Raw genomic sequence first — 14,939 nt, 5'->3', positions numbered from 1 at the left:
TTTTAGTTATTTTTGAATAACTTATTTTTGTTAGAAGAAAAAAATGACAAACAGCGTGCAGCTCAACTCTCTTATCTCTTGTGCAACTATCATCTAGGCAAACACAAGTATCAGAACGGGACTCGGTATCAGCAAATATTCAATATTAAAAAATCGGATCAGGGGCAAAAAAGCTGATTCGGGACACTGCTACTTTTATTTTTGGACGAATGATTGTACTATTTAGAGGACTGCTTATGTTCTTCTCCTTTGCTTTTTTTTTATTTTAATGTTTTTTGGATATAATGTGTGAGAGAAAATACTAACCTTGGAATCCTTGTTGTTAAATTTCCTATACGTACACCACACTGGGTACATAAGAAAACAAATAAAATATTTCTTTATTTAGTGTTTGAAACCTGGTATTCTCTATATGATTCTATGTGTTGACTGGAATAGAAGGTTTGATAAAGAACTCATGTGCAGCTGGCAGGAGAACAAATAAAATTGATTTCTCTGTTCCACATGTGTCCTGTTGACGCCAGCTTGGCAGAGACTGCAGACATGTCAAGCTGCTTGAGGCAGTATAAAGGCTAAAATAATATTTATTCTACAGCTCTGATTTACTTTCCAACGACTTTTGGGTCTAATATGTTTTTCCTATGGTTGATATATAACAGTCCAGCATATGTCAACCCGACCTTGGTTTTTGGGGTGTAAATGTGTTGCCATGCAGGGAAAAAATGCCCTGTAAGGTCATTTGGAGTGAGATAAAGCCTTTCCCACCTCCTGTGTCTGCAACAAAGCTGTCAGGCATAGGAATTCAGACCGTTTGGTTGTACCTTGCAGAGGAAACATCCATGTAAGTTTTCACTGGAGGGTAATCAAGTTTGACGTTGCTGACGTATCATGAAATGGATGTTGTTTCTAATATTTCAGGCTGCTGTGGCACCATGTCTTATGTAATAAGTTTGATGACAAATGCACTCAAGATAAAACAGTGTCTACAAAAGTTTAGCTAATACCTGCCCTGTTGAAGTCATTATGATTTACTTTACTGACATTTCAATGAGTTTGTTCTGCAGCTGAATCTGATCTTTGACCTTTTTGGCGATCAGCCTTAATCTGCTTTTATTCCTCTTTTCCCAGCAATGTGCTGTCTTCATGTTTTGTGTCTTTAATTGCATTGCATGTCTGTTTTTATGTGTAAGATGTTTTATAAGGCTTATTGGACAAAAAGACTCCCCTCAAGGGGCAATAAAGTTTTTTTTTTGTTCATAAGCAAAAGCAGACATGGAATGAAGTTGAGATTATGAGTTACACAAAAAGCAAATACTTGGAGTTTAACTTTGGGCTTCATGTGACCAAGATAAATGGCTACAACTTGCAAACACATCTCCTAAATTGTCTTCCTCAGACTTATTTCCTCTTTTAAAATGGAGAGAATGTTCCAGTAGAGTTGATTTAGCACAAATATTAAGAGTTACAGCTCGAGTGATAAGAACCTCCACCCTGAGTAGATATGGTGATGTTGCTGTTAATACTTGCTGTGAAGACCATATGTGACTCCAAGGGTGGTGCTTATTTCCTCTGCTAGTCTCCACTTTGCTCACATATGTTGTTGTTATAAGACACTAACTTATTTAAGCATGTTTTTTTCTGAGTGTAATTACACAACAGGGGCTTAAGTAACATCATTAAAAGGAAAAAAAAAACACTTTTAGGATAAAGGGAATACATTTGGAAACTATACTGCCACAGTTGCCGGAAGCGTAATCCCATACTGTATCTATTAAGATGTAAACTGTTGTTTTTGTGAATTCTTTCAGTTTGTTTGTGCTTCACAAGCAGCTGAAAATGCTGCAGTACCACTCAAAAACACTAGATGGCAGGCTTGGTAACATAATATCCACTCTGCTGGTACAAAGGCAAGCTTTTAAGCCCCAATAACAACTCAAATCTGGATCTTTTGAGCCTCTAAATGTATGCTTTGACACTAACATTGCTGTAATGCTTAGCATAACAAGTGCTGTTCATGTAAGTGAGGGTAATCACTTCTTAAAAGTGACCATCATAGTTTATTGAAAAAGCACCAAAATACTTGAAATTGTCAGTTACATCCTGACTAAAGGCTTCTATGATTTAATTAAAATATGCCATGTGTTGGATAAAAGCAAAAACACAAAGGTCAGGACGAGTGACCCTTGCTAACCCGGGTCTTGTTGTGGGTCAGGCTACAAAAACAGACTTCAATCAGGGGCAAACACTTGTCATGATGTCATGCATTTACTATGTCAGAAAACTGCCTAATGTAATGGCCCGAAAAGATGAGAACAAAGACATTTCAAAGAGTTAAAGATGACTCAAAGGGAGCCTTTCGAGGTAAAAAGATGTATGCTTTTACAAATAATATCTTTCACCACCTTGTCTTCTAGTTGCAAGATTAAAGGCAGCAAAATGCCCCAGGTTATAAATCCCAGTGATATGCCTCAAGGTGAATCACACCTTCCTTTTTTTCAGAGAAATTCCTGTAGCTTGTGGTTAAGTGTTATCATGCCCACAGCGAATAAGAGGTCCACATTCCTAAATCAGCTCCAGAGTGTGATGTCAATAATTAATACTAACTCCTGTCAGGAATAACATTGGCAGCTCCTCTGTCACCAAGGTGATGCAGATTGGATAAATATACTGAAGATGATTATTTATGAGCTTCACTTGATAGGAGCCATTGTGGAAACATGCAATATTGTTGTTGGACTCAACAGAATGGAAGATCAAGCGTGCACTGTGTGAACTTATGAAATTCATAATGACAGCAGGTTTTGTAGAGTTACATCTAAAATGAATTGCCCGGGACTTCTACCAGATCCGTGCTCTCTCGTACATCAACATCCACTGTTTACGTTTTCAGAATGCAGCACGATGCAGGACAGTCGGACAGCTGGAGTCATCTGACCGAGGTTTCTCGCGGTAATTACTGCATTTATAAATATCCTGCTCCTCTCCTCATCCATGTTGTCTTTATTTTCCTCTTAAAACCTCTGACCTTTTGACTCCAGGCCTGTCTCCGCTCATCATGATGGTTTGTTGTTGTAGTGAAGTGAAATATGATCTGGTGATAACACAGAGTGTTTTATTCTGAAAATTAACCAGAAATTTAACTGTTCCTGTGCTGCTCAATCTGCTCGGTGCAAATTTATGCGTCGTGCCCTGGCATCTGGCAAAAATACAAGTCTTGGGTATCTGATCCGGAGGGCTCTGGCGTGCCGGATCAGAGACGCAGCCGTAACGCAATGGAGCAGATCCAGTGGGGCTTAACACATTGACTAGAATAGAAACCTATCAACTGCGGTGCTGTAACAGATCAGAGATGGACTGGACACGAATCCGGTTGAATTTGCCCGTTACCTAACTGAGGAATGTCTCCTGCTGAGCTGATTTTTACAAACACTTATCAGAAAGGAAAAGTCAGTGAGCTACATTTATATAAGCACTCTGATGTTGCTCTGAATGGTCAGCAATGACAATGATATATTGTAGTATTATAATAATAATTAATTGCATAATAAAGACTCTGTAGTGTATATTTCTAACCGCAGTTATTCACTGCAAGATAATGTGGTCACCAAGTGCTTCTGAAAGTTTCATGGTTTATGTCAACAAAGCATTTATTCAAAAAGCAGAAATGCACAACAGCCCCCCTGTAGTGGTCCTGCAGATGACATCAGTAGGAAAGAATCAACATCACAACAAACAGCCATATGATATGGATGGCCAACGCTGTCGGTGTCATGCCAGAAATCGGGGATTGCTGCAGCAACAACAGAGATGAATGGAAGGGTAACCGTCAAACTCCCCTGTGATTCTACCTAAACGACAGCAGTTGGGAGGAGGATGATGCATTTGTTTGGCAAGGCACGCTCCATTCACCGGGGCAAGTCATGGAAAATCCCTTTGAGCTTCCATCCCACCCAGAGTCAGTGTGTATTTACACAACCCCAGGGCGACCCTGCACAGGCCAGCCCAGACAGACAAATCCGTCCCAGACAGAAGGGACTCCACAGGAACGGAGCGGGGCTGAGAGTCCACTCAGTCATCCCGCTAGAGGGAAAGCATCAATGATCTTATCACTATGGAATGATACTTTAAGGTAGAGGTGATGCCAGACTTGAGGAGTCTGGTCCGGTCTTTGTCACCACCAGAGATTTTGTTTGGGTGATTAGTGTCTGTGCACTCGCACGGCACGAGTGATTCTGTCTGCGTCTGTGAGTCACTGTCTCTTAAGTTGTCAGCTGTGCTGGCATCAGTGTTATTGTACAAGTACAAACTGCTACAAACCCAATGATACACAACATTACACAACTTTGATCAAGGATCTTTAACACAAACTATGATCTAACCCAACTGTTTCCCAAAAACTTTCAGTCCAAGTCCACTCTTGAAATGTATTGCTTAAAAATATTCCAAAACACTAATTTATTGTGTTATTGCAGCTGAATTGAAGGATTCAGACTTGTGTGGGTTGGTTGATTCACCACTGTGGTCCAGACAGAAATATTGCAACAGCTACTGGAAGGATTGCCATTCAATGAGGTTCAATTCTTTCAGACACTAGATAGAAAGACCCCAGTGATCCTGACTTTTCCTTCGATGCAACATTTACTTTTCCTTAAGAGTGATCGAGTCATTCTCTTTATCTGATCCTTTGGTGGAACTAAATCCCTGCAAACTCAGACCCTTTCCTGTCTTTTGTGTCATGCTTTACCTCCTTCCTCTGTTTCATTCACAGCTCTTGTGATTGTGTGCCCTGCCCTTGTTGTCCTCACCTGTCTGATTAGTCTCATCTGTCTCTGAATGCCCTCAGTGTACTCACTCTTTGCCTGCTTCTTTCCCAGTTTGTTTCTTCAAACATGCTCCTCATGGAATTACCTCTGGTTCCAACTGTTGGCTCGACCTTGTATTTATTCTTTCTTCAATTATCTTCTTGCCTACAAGATTGCACCCAGTCTGTCTGCTGTGGCTCCACAGTAAAGTGAATCTTTCATTGTCAACATTGGCGGATCATTTAGCTTAGTAGCTTATTAGCATAGTAGCTCCCATCAATATGCAAATATGACGGAGGGAAAGGGTGAATGTATGTAGTGTAAAGGGATTTGAATTCCCCATTCCCCTCTTTAGACAAAAGTCAGCAATGGCCAGATTATTGGATAGTTTTTAAGATTATCTTGCTAAGTTTTCCTGTGGTGTGAGGAGTTATATGTGTCATTTATCTTCACCTGATCTGTGCAGAAGCGATTGGGTCCTAGGGCTGTCAAAATTGCTCCAAAATGAGGTTCGAAAATTCCCTTGAAACAAAACCCATAGGTTCGAACCATTGGAAAATATCAATATTTGCGCATCATGTCAATAAGAGCTCTCGTCCCCGTCTACCCGTCTCCCCTATGCGCAATGTGCTAAGTGAGTGCTGAGCAAGACTTGTGCAAGCAATTAAAGGTCCCGACTCTTGTCCCTGATATAGGCAGGCTTCATTCAGTGCTTGAAGCAAATATTAACATTAATTGAAGTTTTACAGCATATAGAACGAAAATTGAATGCTCCAAGCGAGCTGTGCTGTAATAAACATGGAACAACAACTTTTTTTTGACATGAAACAGTAAATAATTAAACCAGCAGGGACCTGCAGTGTATGAAGCACATGTCTCTTATCCATGCAATATCTATTCAGTCAGTAAAGTAGCCTACACTTTTGTTTAAATGAAATAAGGTACACAATTCGGAGAAATGTGACAACAAAGAACTCCAGCGGAGGAAAAGACGCGTTCAGAGCACACTAAGTATCCGGGGACAGAAAGATATTTCTTTGCCATCTGGGCGACGTGAGGGTATTTCCTATAGCCTGAAGTTTTCCACCACATGAGAGGGTTTTGTTGAGCAGGTATTGGAGACTGTTGTTCATACATCGACATCTCATTTGGATTTCTCTCTGCCATCTGCTTCCCGCTGTGCATGTGTGACTTCTGTGACCTGTCCCTGACCTGTCATGCAGTGCCCCCACTCGCAAAGCAGCCGCCAATGTGTTTTTTTTTTCACAGTCGAATATTAATTTTCACAATCGAATCTCTGTTTTTTTTTTAATATTTTAATTTGGAATATTCGTTGACAGCCCTATTGGGTCCTGACTTAAATATCAAACATGTTCAATATACATGATCAGAAATCCTGTTGTGTGCCGGGAACCCCAAGAACAGCCTAGCATGGAGTCTTAGGGTTGTCAAGTGGGACTGCAACGACAGCCAATCAGACAGCAAGCTTACTGAAAAAGGAAGCACAACAAATGCAGTCATGGTAACAATAGTAAATAGGGGTGAGAATCGCTGTGTGACTCACCATACAATAAGATACTATACCATACCAAAAAACGGCTTGGCTCTGTAGCTAATTTCTCTATCGGCACACACTGTGCGGTGGGTGAATTTTTTTCTGACGCAACGGTTCAGAAGATATTAAGATTACGAGTTTTTTGCCCAAATAAGGACATGACTGACTTGACTCCTGGTTGGGAACACATAGCTGTTGGCTAAGAGGCTCAAACTCCGCCCCTCTATGTCACACTCTCCCTGGTTGAGTTCCGCATTTCCAATATGGCTGCCGCTATTGATTGGCTTCAAAACAGCGCTCAGGAACAGATGGGTGACGTCACGGATACTACGTCCATATTCTATACAGTCTATAGTTTGACAGCAAGAGACTCCATGAGATTTTCATGAGTGTAAGTAGCCAATAGTTAGTGGTATTCAGCATTTCCAATGTTAAATGGTAAATAGACTTGTACTTGGCACTTTTCTAGTCTTTACACAACATTCTTACACTTATGGTAGAGACAGCTATAGTAAGGAACTATCAGTATTAGCTAATCTCATTCATACACATTAAAGTCATTGTTGCCTTTGGGCTCCAAAATCTCTCTTTAGAAACATATGTGTGATGTCACTGAGACTATGTCCATGTTTTATCATCTATGGTTAGCACACTGACATTAGCATTTAGTTAAAATAATAACTTTAGCCAGAGTAGCTGCATCCTCATCAAGCTATTAGCACAGATCAGGTTGTCTTGTTTACCAGCTTACTCTACAAACACTTAAAGATGTGTGTCCACTAAGTGTGAGTTTAACATTTTGCACTCAACAGATTTTATAAACAAAATGTTGACCAAACAGAAGATTTCCTCTGTCAGAATTCTGGAAAATAGCTATACAGGACTGAGATATGGAAGCCTAAGATCCTGGATTACATCCAAACACCACACAGCTCTCTGTGGCTTCCTCTAGCACTCTCCAATTCACTTCTTCACAGATTTCACAGCTACTTCTTCCACTGCCCAGCCTGTATATTGCTTTATGTGTGATTGAATGACTCCTATTTGAGCTGTTTTCAACGCGCTGAAAGGGCATCATGTGAAGGGCCTCGACTGTGCAAGCTCTTAGAGTGTGATCGATTGATTCTGTCTGGTTTAGGATTGTTTCTTGACTCATCACTTCTGTGCTCCATTTATTCAGCCTCACACTTGGCATGTGAGTCAGCCAGGGGGCTGGAGTTCTGTAAGACCTTTTTTGTTTGTGTGTGCATGTGCTAAAGAGGGTGAAAGAATGAATGATTCACAGGAGAAGACAGACTAAACTTAACCGGTCCTTCTCACACACACACACACACACACACACACACACACACACACACACACACACACACACACACACACACACACACACACACACACGCACACGTACACACACACGTACACACACACTCGCACAAAAGGAGTAAACTGCGACTACAAAAGCTCGTATGACTTTGCTCAGTATGTGCTCACCTACTTTTCCACTCATTTTTCACCAGGGTCACTTTTGCTACCCCAGACTCGGCTGTCACACATTTCCTCAAGCTGCCTGGCCAATTCGAGTAATCAGAAACAGGTGCCAACACGTTTACGCCACAGCTTCCTACTATAGTGTGAGTGTGTTTGTACTGTATTCAGACATGAGACCCAGTTGGACGGACAAAAAAAGACGAGAAGAAATCAAAGCAAAACTGTTTGTACGTGTCAAAAGCAGAGGGAGACCTATTAAAGCAGCACATGTGTGTTTGCATGGACATGTATGACTGACATGGAATTATTATGTGTCTGAACCACAGAAAGAGAGGGGAGTTCCTGCAGCCTGATATGGACCCAAACACTGTCCGAGTAGTCTGGGTATGTGTGTTCGACTGCTTTGATTACGTGACACAGAGGAAACACACGGGCTGACTTAAACAAAAAGTGACGTTAGGGTTCTCGCAGTAGCAGAGATCACAGGATTGATGAATGGAGGGGGCTGAGAAAATAAACGCTCCTGCTCTGTTATTCCACTGACGTATGGCTTCATGATAATGAGCACTTAAACGGTCGACCTGAATGCTGCTGGAAATACTCGGGTCACAGTTGAGATGGAGTGTACGCAGTGAGATATAGGCATTACACAAGCCATGTGCAATTTGCAAAGTTCTTATACCAGTAACTACTCCAACATTTTTATTTAGACTGGAAATGATACAACTGATATCCTTGAGATGTCAATCAGGCTGTGAAAATTAAACACATTAAACCACCAGACACAACAGTTTCCATCCAAATGTTTAACACAGAGACAGATGTGATCTACAGTTTGTTAGAATTCTACTATTCAACTGTGTTCCCCTTTCTTCTCTTCTATTTTCATTGCGGTGTAGTGTCTCCAACAACTCCTTCATTTTTATGGGATTTTTTTGAGTGAAAATGCTCGGCAGCATTTTCAAAAATCAAACACTTCAAGTTTGCACACAGACTTTTACGAGTTTTATTACTTTTCCTTCTTTACTTCTACACATCTTCCCAGTGTAAACATGGTTGTGCTGGAATTGGTGTTTATCGTTTCTTTCAAAACAATTGGTGGCTCCAGAAGTTGTGTTCAGCTCCTCATTTTCGTAGATGCCACGAAACTTTGGGAAAATATTTTCTAGTTACTTAACTGCTAATCCTGTGTAACATATAGTTGATTCTTTAAAATCTGAAGTTAAAGGGCTATTTCAAGCCAAAAAAAACAACCGTCCTATTGATGTCATCAGTGACTTTTCTCACCTGGGACATAAAGACTACAAATTCTCGCAAAAAAAAAACTTATGATAGAAAGTAAGATATTGTGATATTGGTAGTAATTACAGTTCAAACACAATATGCTACAGTTTAACATTGTGGGAAATTACAAATGTTTAGACCTGCAGACTTTGATCTTTCCGTTTGAAGTCTGTCTTTCAAATAGAGGTCCTCAGTGTTGGGGATTATTAGGCACATATGAGGCATTACATTTTTTCAAGGACAAAAGGAAAAAGTTCTGTTAAATGGGCCAACTGGAAATGAACAATCATTTTTCCAGACAGTTTTTTTCTTCTTCTTTTTTAAAGTAAATTTTTGAGTCTTTAGTAGACAGAACAACTGAGGAGAGACCAGAGATGTGGGGAGTAGAGAGTGGAGGATGACATGCAGCAAGGAGTCATGGCCGCCAGTGACCTCTGTGACAAGGACTGTAACCTCTCTACATGGAGTATAGGCTTTAACCACAAGGCCAACCATTGCCCCCAAAATTGTTTAATAGATACTAATATAGTTGGTCCGGGTTCAATTCCAGCCTGCGGTCCCTTTACCGCATGTCATTCCCCCGCTCTCTCACCTGGCTTCCTGCCCTATCCACTGTCCTCTACTATCTAAATACAGGTGTAAAAGCCCCAAAAATACAATTAATAATAATGATAATAATAAATAGAAAAGTAAACTACAGCACTCATACAGTGAAAAAAACACTAAAATGGATTGAAAGGAAATAATTAAATATAAAGGACTGGGGTGTCTATGTGGCCTTAAGGTGCGGTGTCCACTGCAGCCATTTTTTGTGCTGGCAGCGCCTATTCTCTATTCAAACCCAGTGTGATTCAGCCTCTCCAATGCTCAGCGACCTCAGCACAAAAACGCCTTCACTGCCGCACTCATCAATGTCACTTCTTGATCAATGACCAATCAGATTCAAGAAGGGGCAGGACATCTGAAATCAACTTTGTCAACAACATAGGTCCGTACGGAGGAGAAAAGTTACCACACTCTAGTTCAGAGCTGCTAACGCTATGACATGATTTATATTGATCGTTTTTACAGTTTCTTGTTGAAACACAATTGAATGAAAGCAAGTATGAAGCATACAGAGCATTTTAAAACAGACCAAATTACAGCGGTCGCTGGTCGACCCCCAACCATGACCCCTTGTATGTCATCACCCACTCTGTCCTCTCATTTCCTGTCCCTCTTCAGCTGCCCTGTCTAAGAAATGGGCAAAAATAATTCTCAGAAAAAACTGTAAAAGAATAAAATGTGTAACATTTATAAGGGAAAACATTCTCACAGATTTTTTTAGGTCAATATCCTCACTACACTACTATTCAACAGTCTGTTTCCCTCTTCCACGGTCCACAGCTCTGTCTGGTCCCATCCGTCCTGTGATTTCAACGGAGCTGATCTTGTTGTCTAAATATTTCCTGTCACAGTTTAAGGACTTTTGCAGAGGGGCAGATGGTATAAAACTCAGCAGCATAATATTTCCATTTAACTCCTGGGCTGCTGGCCACTTAGGGCCCACTACCATATAGTGAGTGACAGTTATAGAGAAGCTCCCTGGGTAGACACAGGCAAGACTTTCAAAGCTAACTCTTCCAGGTGTAAAATGTTGCCACATCATTAGCATTAACTAGCAAGGATGCACTTGTGTGTGTTTGTGTTATGAAGTGTAGAGGGATTCAGCAATGGGATTTTACATACATCTAGACTTTAAAAGTCAAACAGTAGCGACAAATCTCTTTCACCAATATCTTTGCCTGCACATAGATATAATCGTTGCACTACTAAATGCATTAAAGGCTGCAGTGATCTTTAGCTGAAGACCAAGCTGTTCACAGTCACAGTCAAGGCTCGTAAACTTTACAACCTGCACGCTGTCTGTGAGGCGACACTTCACCTTTTGTCATGTAGACATCCAGCCTTCCAGTTTGTCTTAAAAGAAACAGATCAAGTGACAACCTTTGGTATGCTGGGCTAAAGTTAGCATCAATCTCTTTACAGCCTAATGAGGCTTGTAATTACTTCCAGAGAAAGCAGACAATGACTGTCACATAGCTTCTCTTCTGTCTCGTTAAATTTGATGTATTTGCAGCCTGAACACTTTTCTTATTCATTTTTAGAGACAAATATGCTTTGAAATGTTATCCCTTACATATAAAAGTAAAAAAAAACGGCATTTTTTTCCTTCCAGTATTAGTATTTTGTCTGGATATTTGCATTGCAAAAATTGCACACTAGAACTGGGCGATATGGAAATAAATTATCACATGAAATATCAAATCATTATTTCATTTAAATTTAAAGGCAGATGTGTGCTCCTGAGTGAAAGTTTAAGGAACTAATCGCTTTGTTAGCTTGTAACTGGATTTAGTTTTCTGATCGGCTTCTTGAATCCATCATTTCTGATTGTGCTTAGGAAGCAGGTACTTTCTGTAAGACAAGATTTTTGGGTAGTTTTAGTTTGTAGATTCTTATTTTTAGACGGAGTCCAGAGGAAATGATACATTAAAATTCATACTAGTTTTCCATGACTACCAACCCGAGCTTTAAGATTACTAAGGGTCACGGGCAGAGAGATCCCACAGAGCAGTGAATGCATCACGTTTATTCAGTTGTCAGATGTACTACGGTGGACAATAACGGTAGACATTATCGCCCAGCCCTACTGCACACTGCTTTTCAAAAATGGGGAATTGTTATTCCACACACGTTCTTATTCAGGCTAACAGTAACGCCAAAATCTAAGACTGAAATAATATTATTTTTCAAAGATTCCCTGTTGCCTGGTGACATCTTGTTCTTTTCTTTAGCTCCAGACAGCATCTGTATGTACATGTTCTGTATAAATGAGTGAACATGCACTCCACCCATGAGGCTGCTGACACATCAAACACCTCAGGGAAACACACCCAATCTGCTTCTGATTTTTACACTTAAATCAACCCGTCAATTAAGAGGTGCTTAGAGACAAGCTGTGCTCTTGCTGCGGCAGACAGATGGAACAGGAATGTCTGTCAGGGCAACATATGTGACGAGCTGGAAGCAAACAGAGCAGGGGCTGATGGACTGCTGCAGCCTGCAGAGCCAAAACATGGAGCCTTCAGTATTTGTTTTGTCAGGACTACTGCACCGCACACCTCTGTTTAAATGAGACAAAGAGTATGCATGATTTGTGTGATATGTGCTGTACAAATGTCAAACTGTTCGTTCTATATATGGGATTTGCACAGACATGGCATGTAAAAAGACAGATGGCTGCTGGTTTTCCATTCCAGAAACTCTATTCGTGTAATCTGTTGCAGCATCGGCATCAAAGCAGCACAAACTTTTGCAAGGTTTTTTGTTCTCCAAATGATGACAGTGTGTCCTAATAGACTGAAAGGACTACATTGCATTACTAACTCAAGACAAAAAGCTAATGCAAGTACAGAAATACAAGACAACCCAGGGTGGTCTGGAACAACATTAAAGAATGCAATGGAATATCAACAACACATCAGAAAAATATTGCTGTAGTGTGACTTACAGTATGTCCTCAAAGGGGTTACAATAGGAAAAACATGTCAAAGTTTATCAGCTGGTTCCCAGTTCAGCTCTCATAGTTGACAGTAAAAAGATTTATGAGGAGAAAGTTAGCTTAGCATACTGGAAGTTGGGGAATATTGTTCTTTTAGATGAACTTCTTGGCTGAAAGCAGTGACTTTCTTGAGTCGTACTCATAGACTGTATTAAATATGGACGTAGGATCCGTGACGTCACCCATTTGTTTCTGAAGCGCTGATTTGAGGCCAATTGTCGGCGGCAGCCATATTGCTGCTGTCGAGCGATTGTGACGTAAAGAGGCGGGGTTTGAACCTCCTAGCCAACAGCTACAGTGTTCCCGCCTGTCAATCAAGTCAGCTGTGCCTCTCATTGGAAGACTCGTAAACTCGATCTTCGAAATTGCAGCGTTAGAAAAAAATCACCCCCTGTACAGTGTGTGCCGATCAAGAAAGGAGCTATCCAGGCTACACTCGTCTTCTGTACCAGGCTGTAAACATGTTTATTTCTGCTGTAAAGATCAGCTTTGTTGAATTGGTTTATATGTGGTTTCCGGTACATCCGGAGCCAGCCTCAAGCAGACCCTCGATGAACTGCAGTTTTTAGCACTTCCGTATTGGACTCATATTTTTAGACCAGAGGTTGCCACTTGGTCTTACTGTAAACATTGAGGTTGCTAGCTTAGCAGCTAAGATTCTGTGTTAATAAGCTAACATCCTAGTTAGCTTAAGGGGATAGTTTGGTTTATTAGAAGAGAGATTGTGTTAGCGGGGCTACATGGTGGTCACTCTAAATTGTGCAAATATGCGAGTCTGTACACGGATGGTTAGTTTTCTATACATGTGTACACTGTGATAAGTTGCCGGCCTGTCCAGGGTATATGCCACCTCTCGTCCAATGACAACTGGGATAGGCTCCAGCACCCCTGAATGGGACTAAATCATGGATGGATGGATGGATGTTGTATTAGTTATTTTTCAATATTAAGTGCGTTACACAGGTGATCCCGGTAAGCTTGGCTAATATGTTGAGAAACTGAGCAAAGAACTGGCACAGAAATTGGGCGGAGGAATGCATAGGACTATGTATTATAGCCTATGTTGCATCTGTGAATAGTGCTAAAACAAATGGTATTTCTAACAGCAAAATGAATTGATGAAAATGTTACACTTACACTGGCATTACTTTATGAATCAGACATTCTTAAAATTAGCTTGATGGTGTGATAAAATTAACATTGGAGGTTGCTAGCATAGCTTCCATGCCAGTTTGCCCAACAAAGGGGCTGAGCTGACCAGCATCCCCTGTGGATAATACACTTAGAACTGTATGTCATGCAACCTTACTTAAAAAACAAGGAACTATCCTTTTAAGAGGTGCTGTAGGGGGAATTTTTAATAACTTCCGGTTGCAGCTTCCCCCCGTTTCTAGCGATGCTGCTTAGCTAAGCTAAGTGTCTGCCAGGTCCAGTTTCACTGCTAACGGACAACTAAAGGAGTGAATTCGATTTCCATATACTCTCAGTTAGCAAACGAATCACCTTTAAACTTTTTAAAACAATTTAGATTAGGTAACTCATATGTTGATGCTTGTGTTGTGTTAGCATCATATGTAAGGTGAAAAGGGAACTCTGTCTTTGTGGCTCTACATCTGCTGCATGTTAATCTAGGTTCTAAGATTCCAGATCTAAACAGTGACAAACAGTGACTACAAATATTGTCATCATTGTTATTTCTCTCTCTGAATGTTTGTTAGCTGCTTCATGTCCTGCTTACACTCTGGTCCCACGATGAATGGCTCTAGGTGTACCATAGATCTGTAACCTCTCTGTGGCCTCATCCTCTACATCTGATGTGACCTGTCTGCTGAAGTCTTCAAGAACACAACTGACAGCCATGTTGTTCCCTCCTGACTCTCTGTGATCTGCTTGTACCGTACTATTCACTGTCAGGCAGCTGTACTGTGAGCTGCTGCTGAATTAATGTTTTTCACTCTGTGGAATTTTCCTCGCCTATCAGCTCGCTTCAAACATCTGAGGTCCACATGAGGCTCAACGGGTCATCTGCTGACCTGGATTTTATCCAGCATCACTGTTTAGTAGAAGCCTGTGTACCTGGAATCACATCCAGGCTCACACACCCATGTGCACATATTTAATCACTCCACACAGTGTATAAATACACACAGGCATGGGAACACAGTGAAAGGATATTTCTTTTGGGATATGAAAGATGGAAATCCTT

At 40.8% G+C, this 14,939-nt stretch overlaps 1 protein-coding gene across 1 annotated transcript in view; it reads right to left on the bottom strand.

Moving 5' to 3' along the window:
- The window catches only part of dlgap2a (discs, large (Drosophila) homolog-associated protein 2a), a 421,050-nt gene that overhangs the window by 316,394 nt on the left and 89,717 nt on the right, over positions 1–14,939 (bottom strand).

This window comes from Notolabrus celidotus, chromosome 22 (genome assembly GCF_009762535.1).
Source record: "Notolabrus celidotus isolate fNotCel1 chromosome 22, fNotCel1.pri, whole genome shotgun sequence".
Lineage (NCBI taxonomy): Eukaryota > Metazoa > Chordata > Actinopteri > Labriformes > Labridae > Notolabrus > Notolabrus celidotus.
This window is presented reverse-complemented; position numbering and strand designations above follow the sequence as displayed.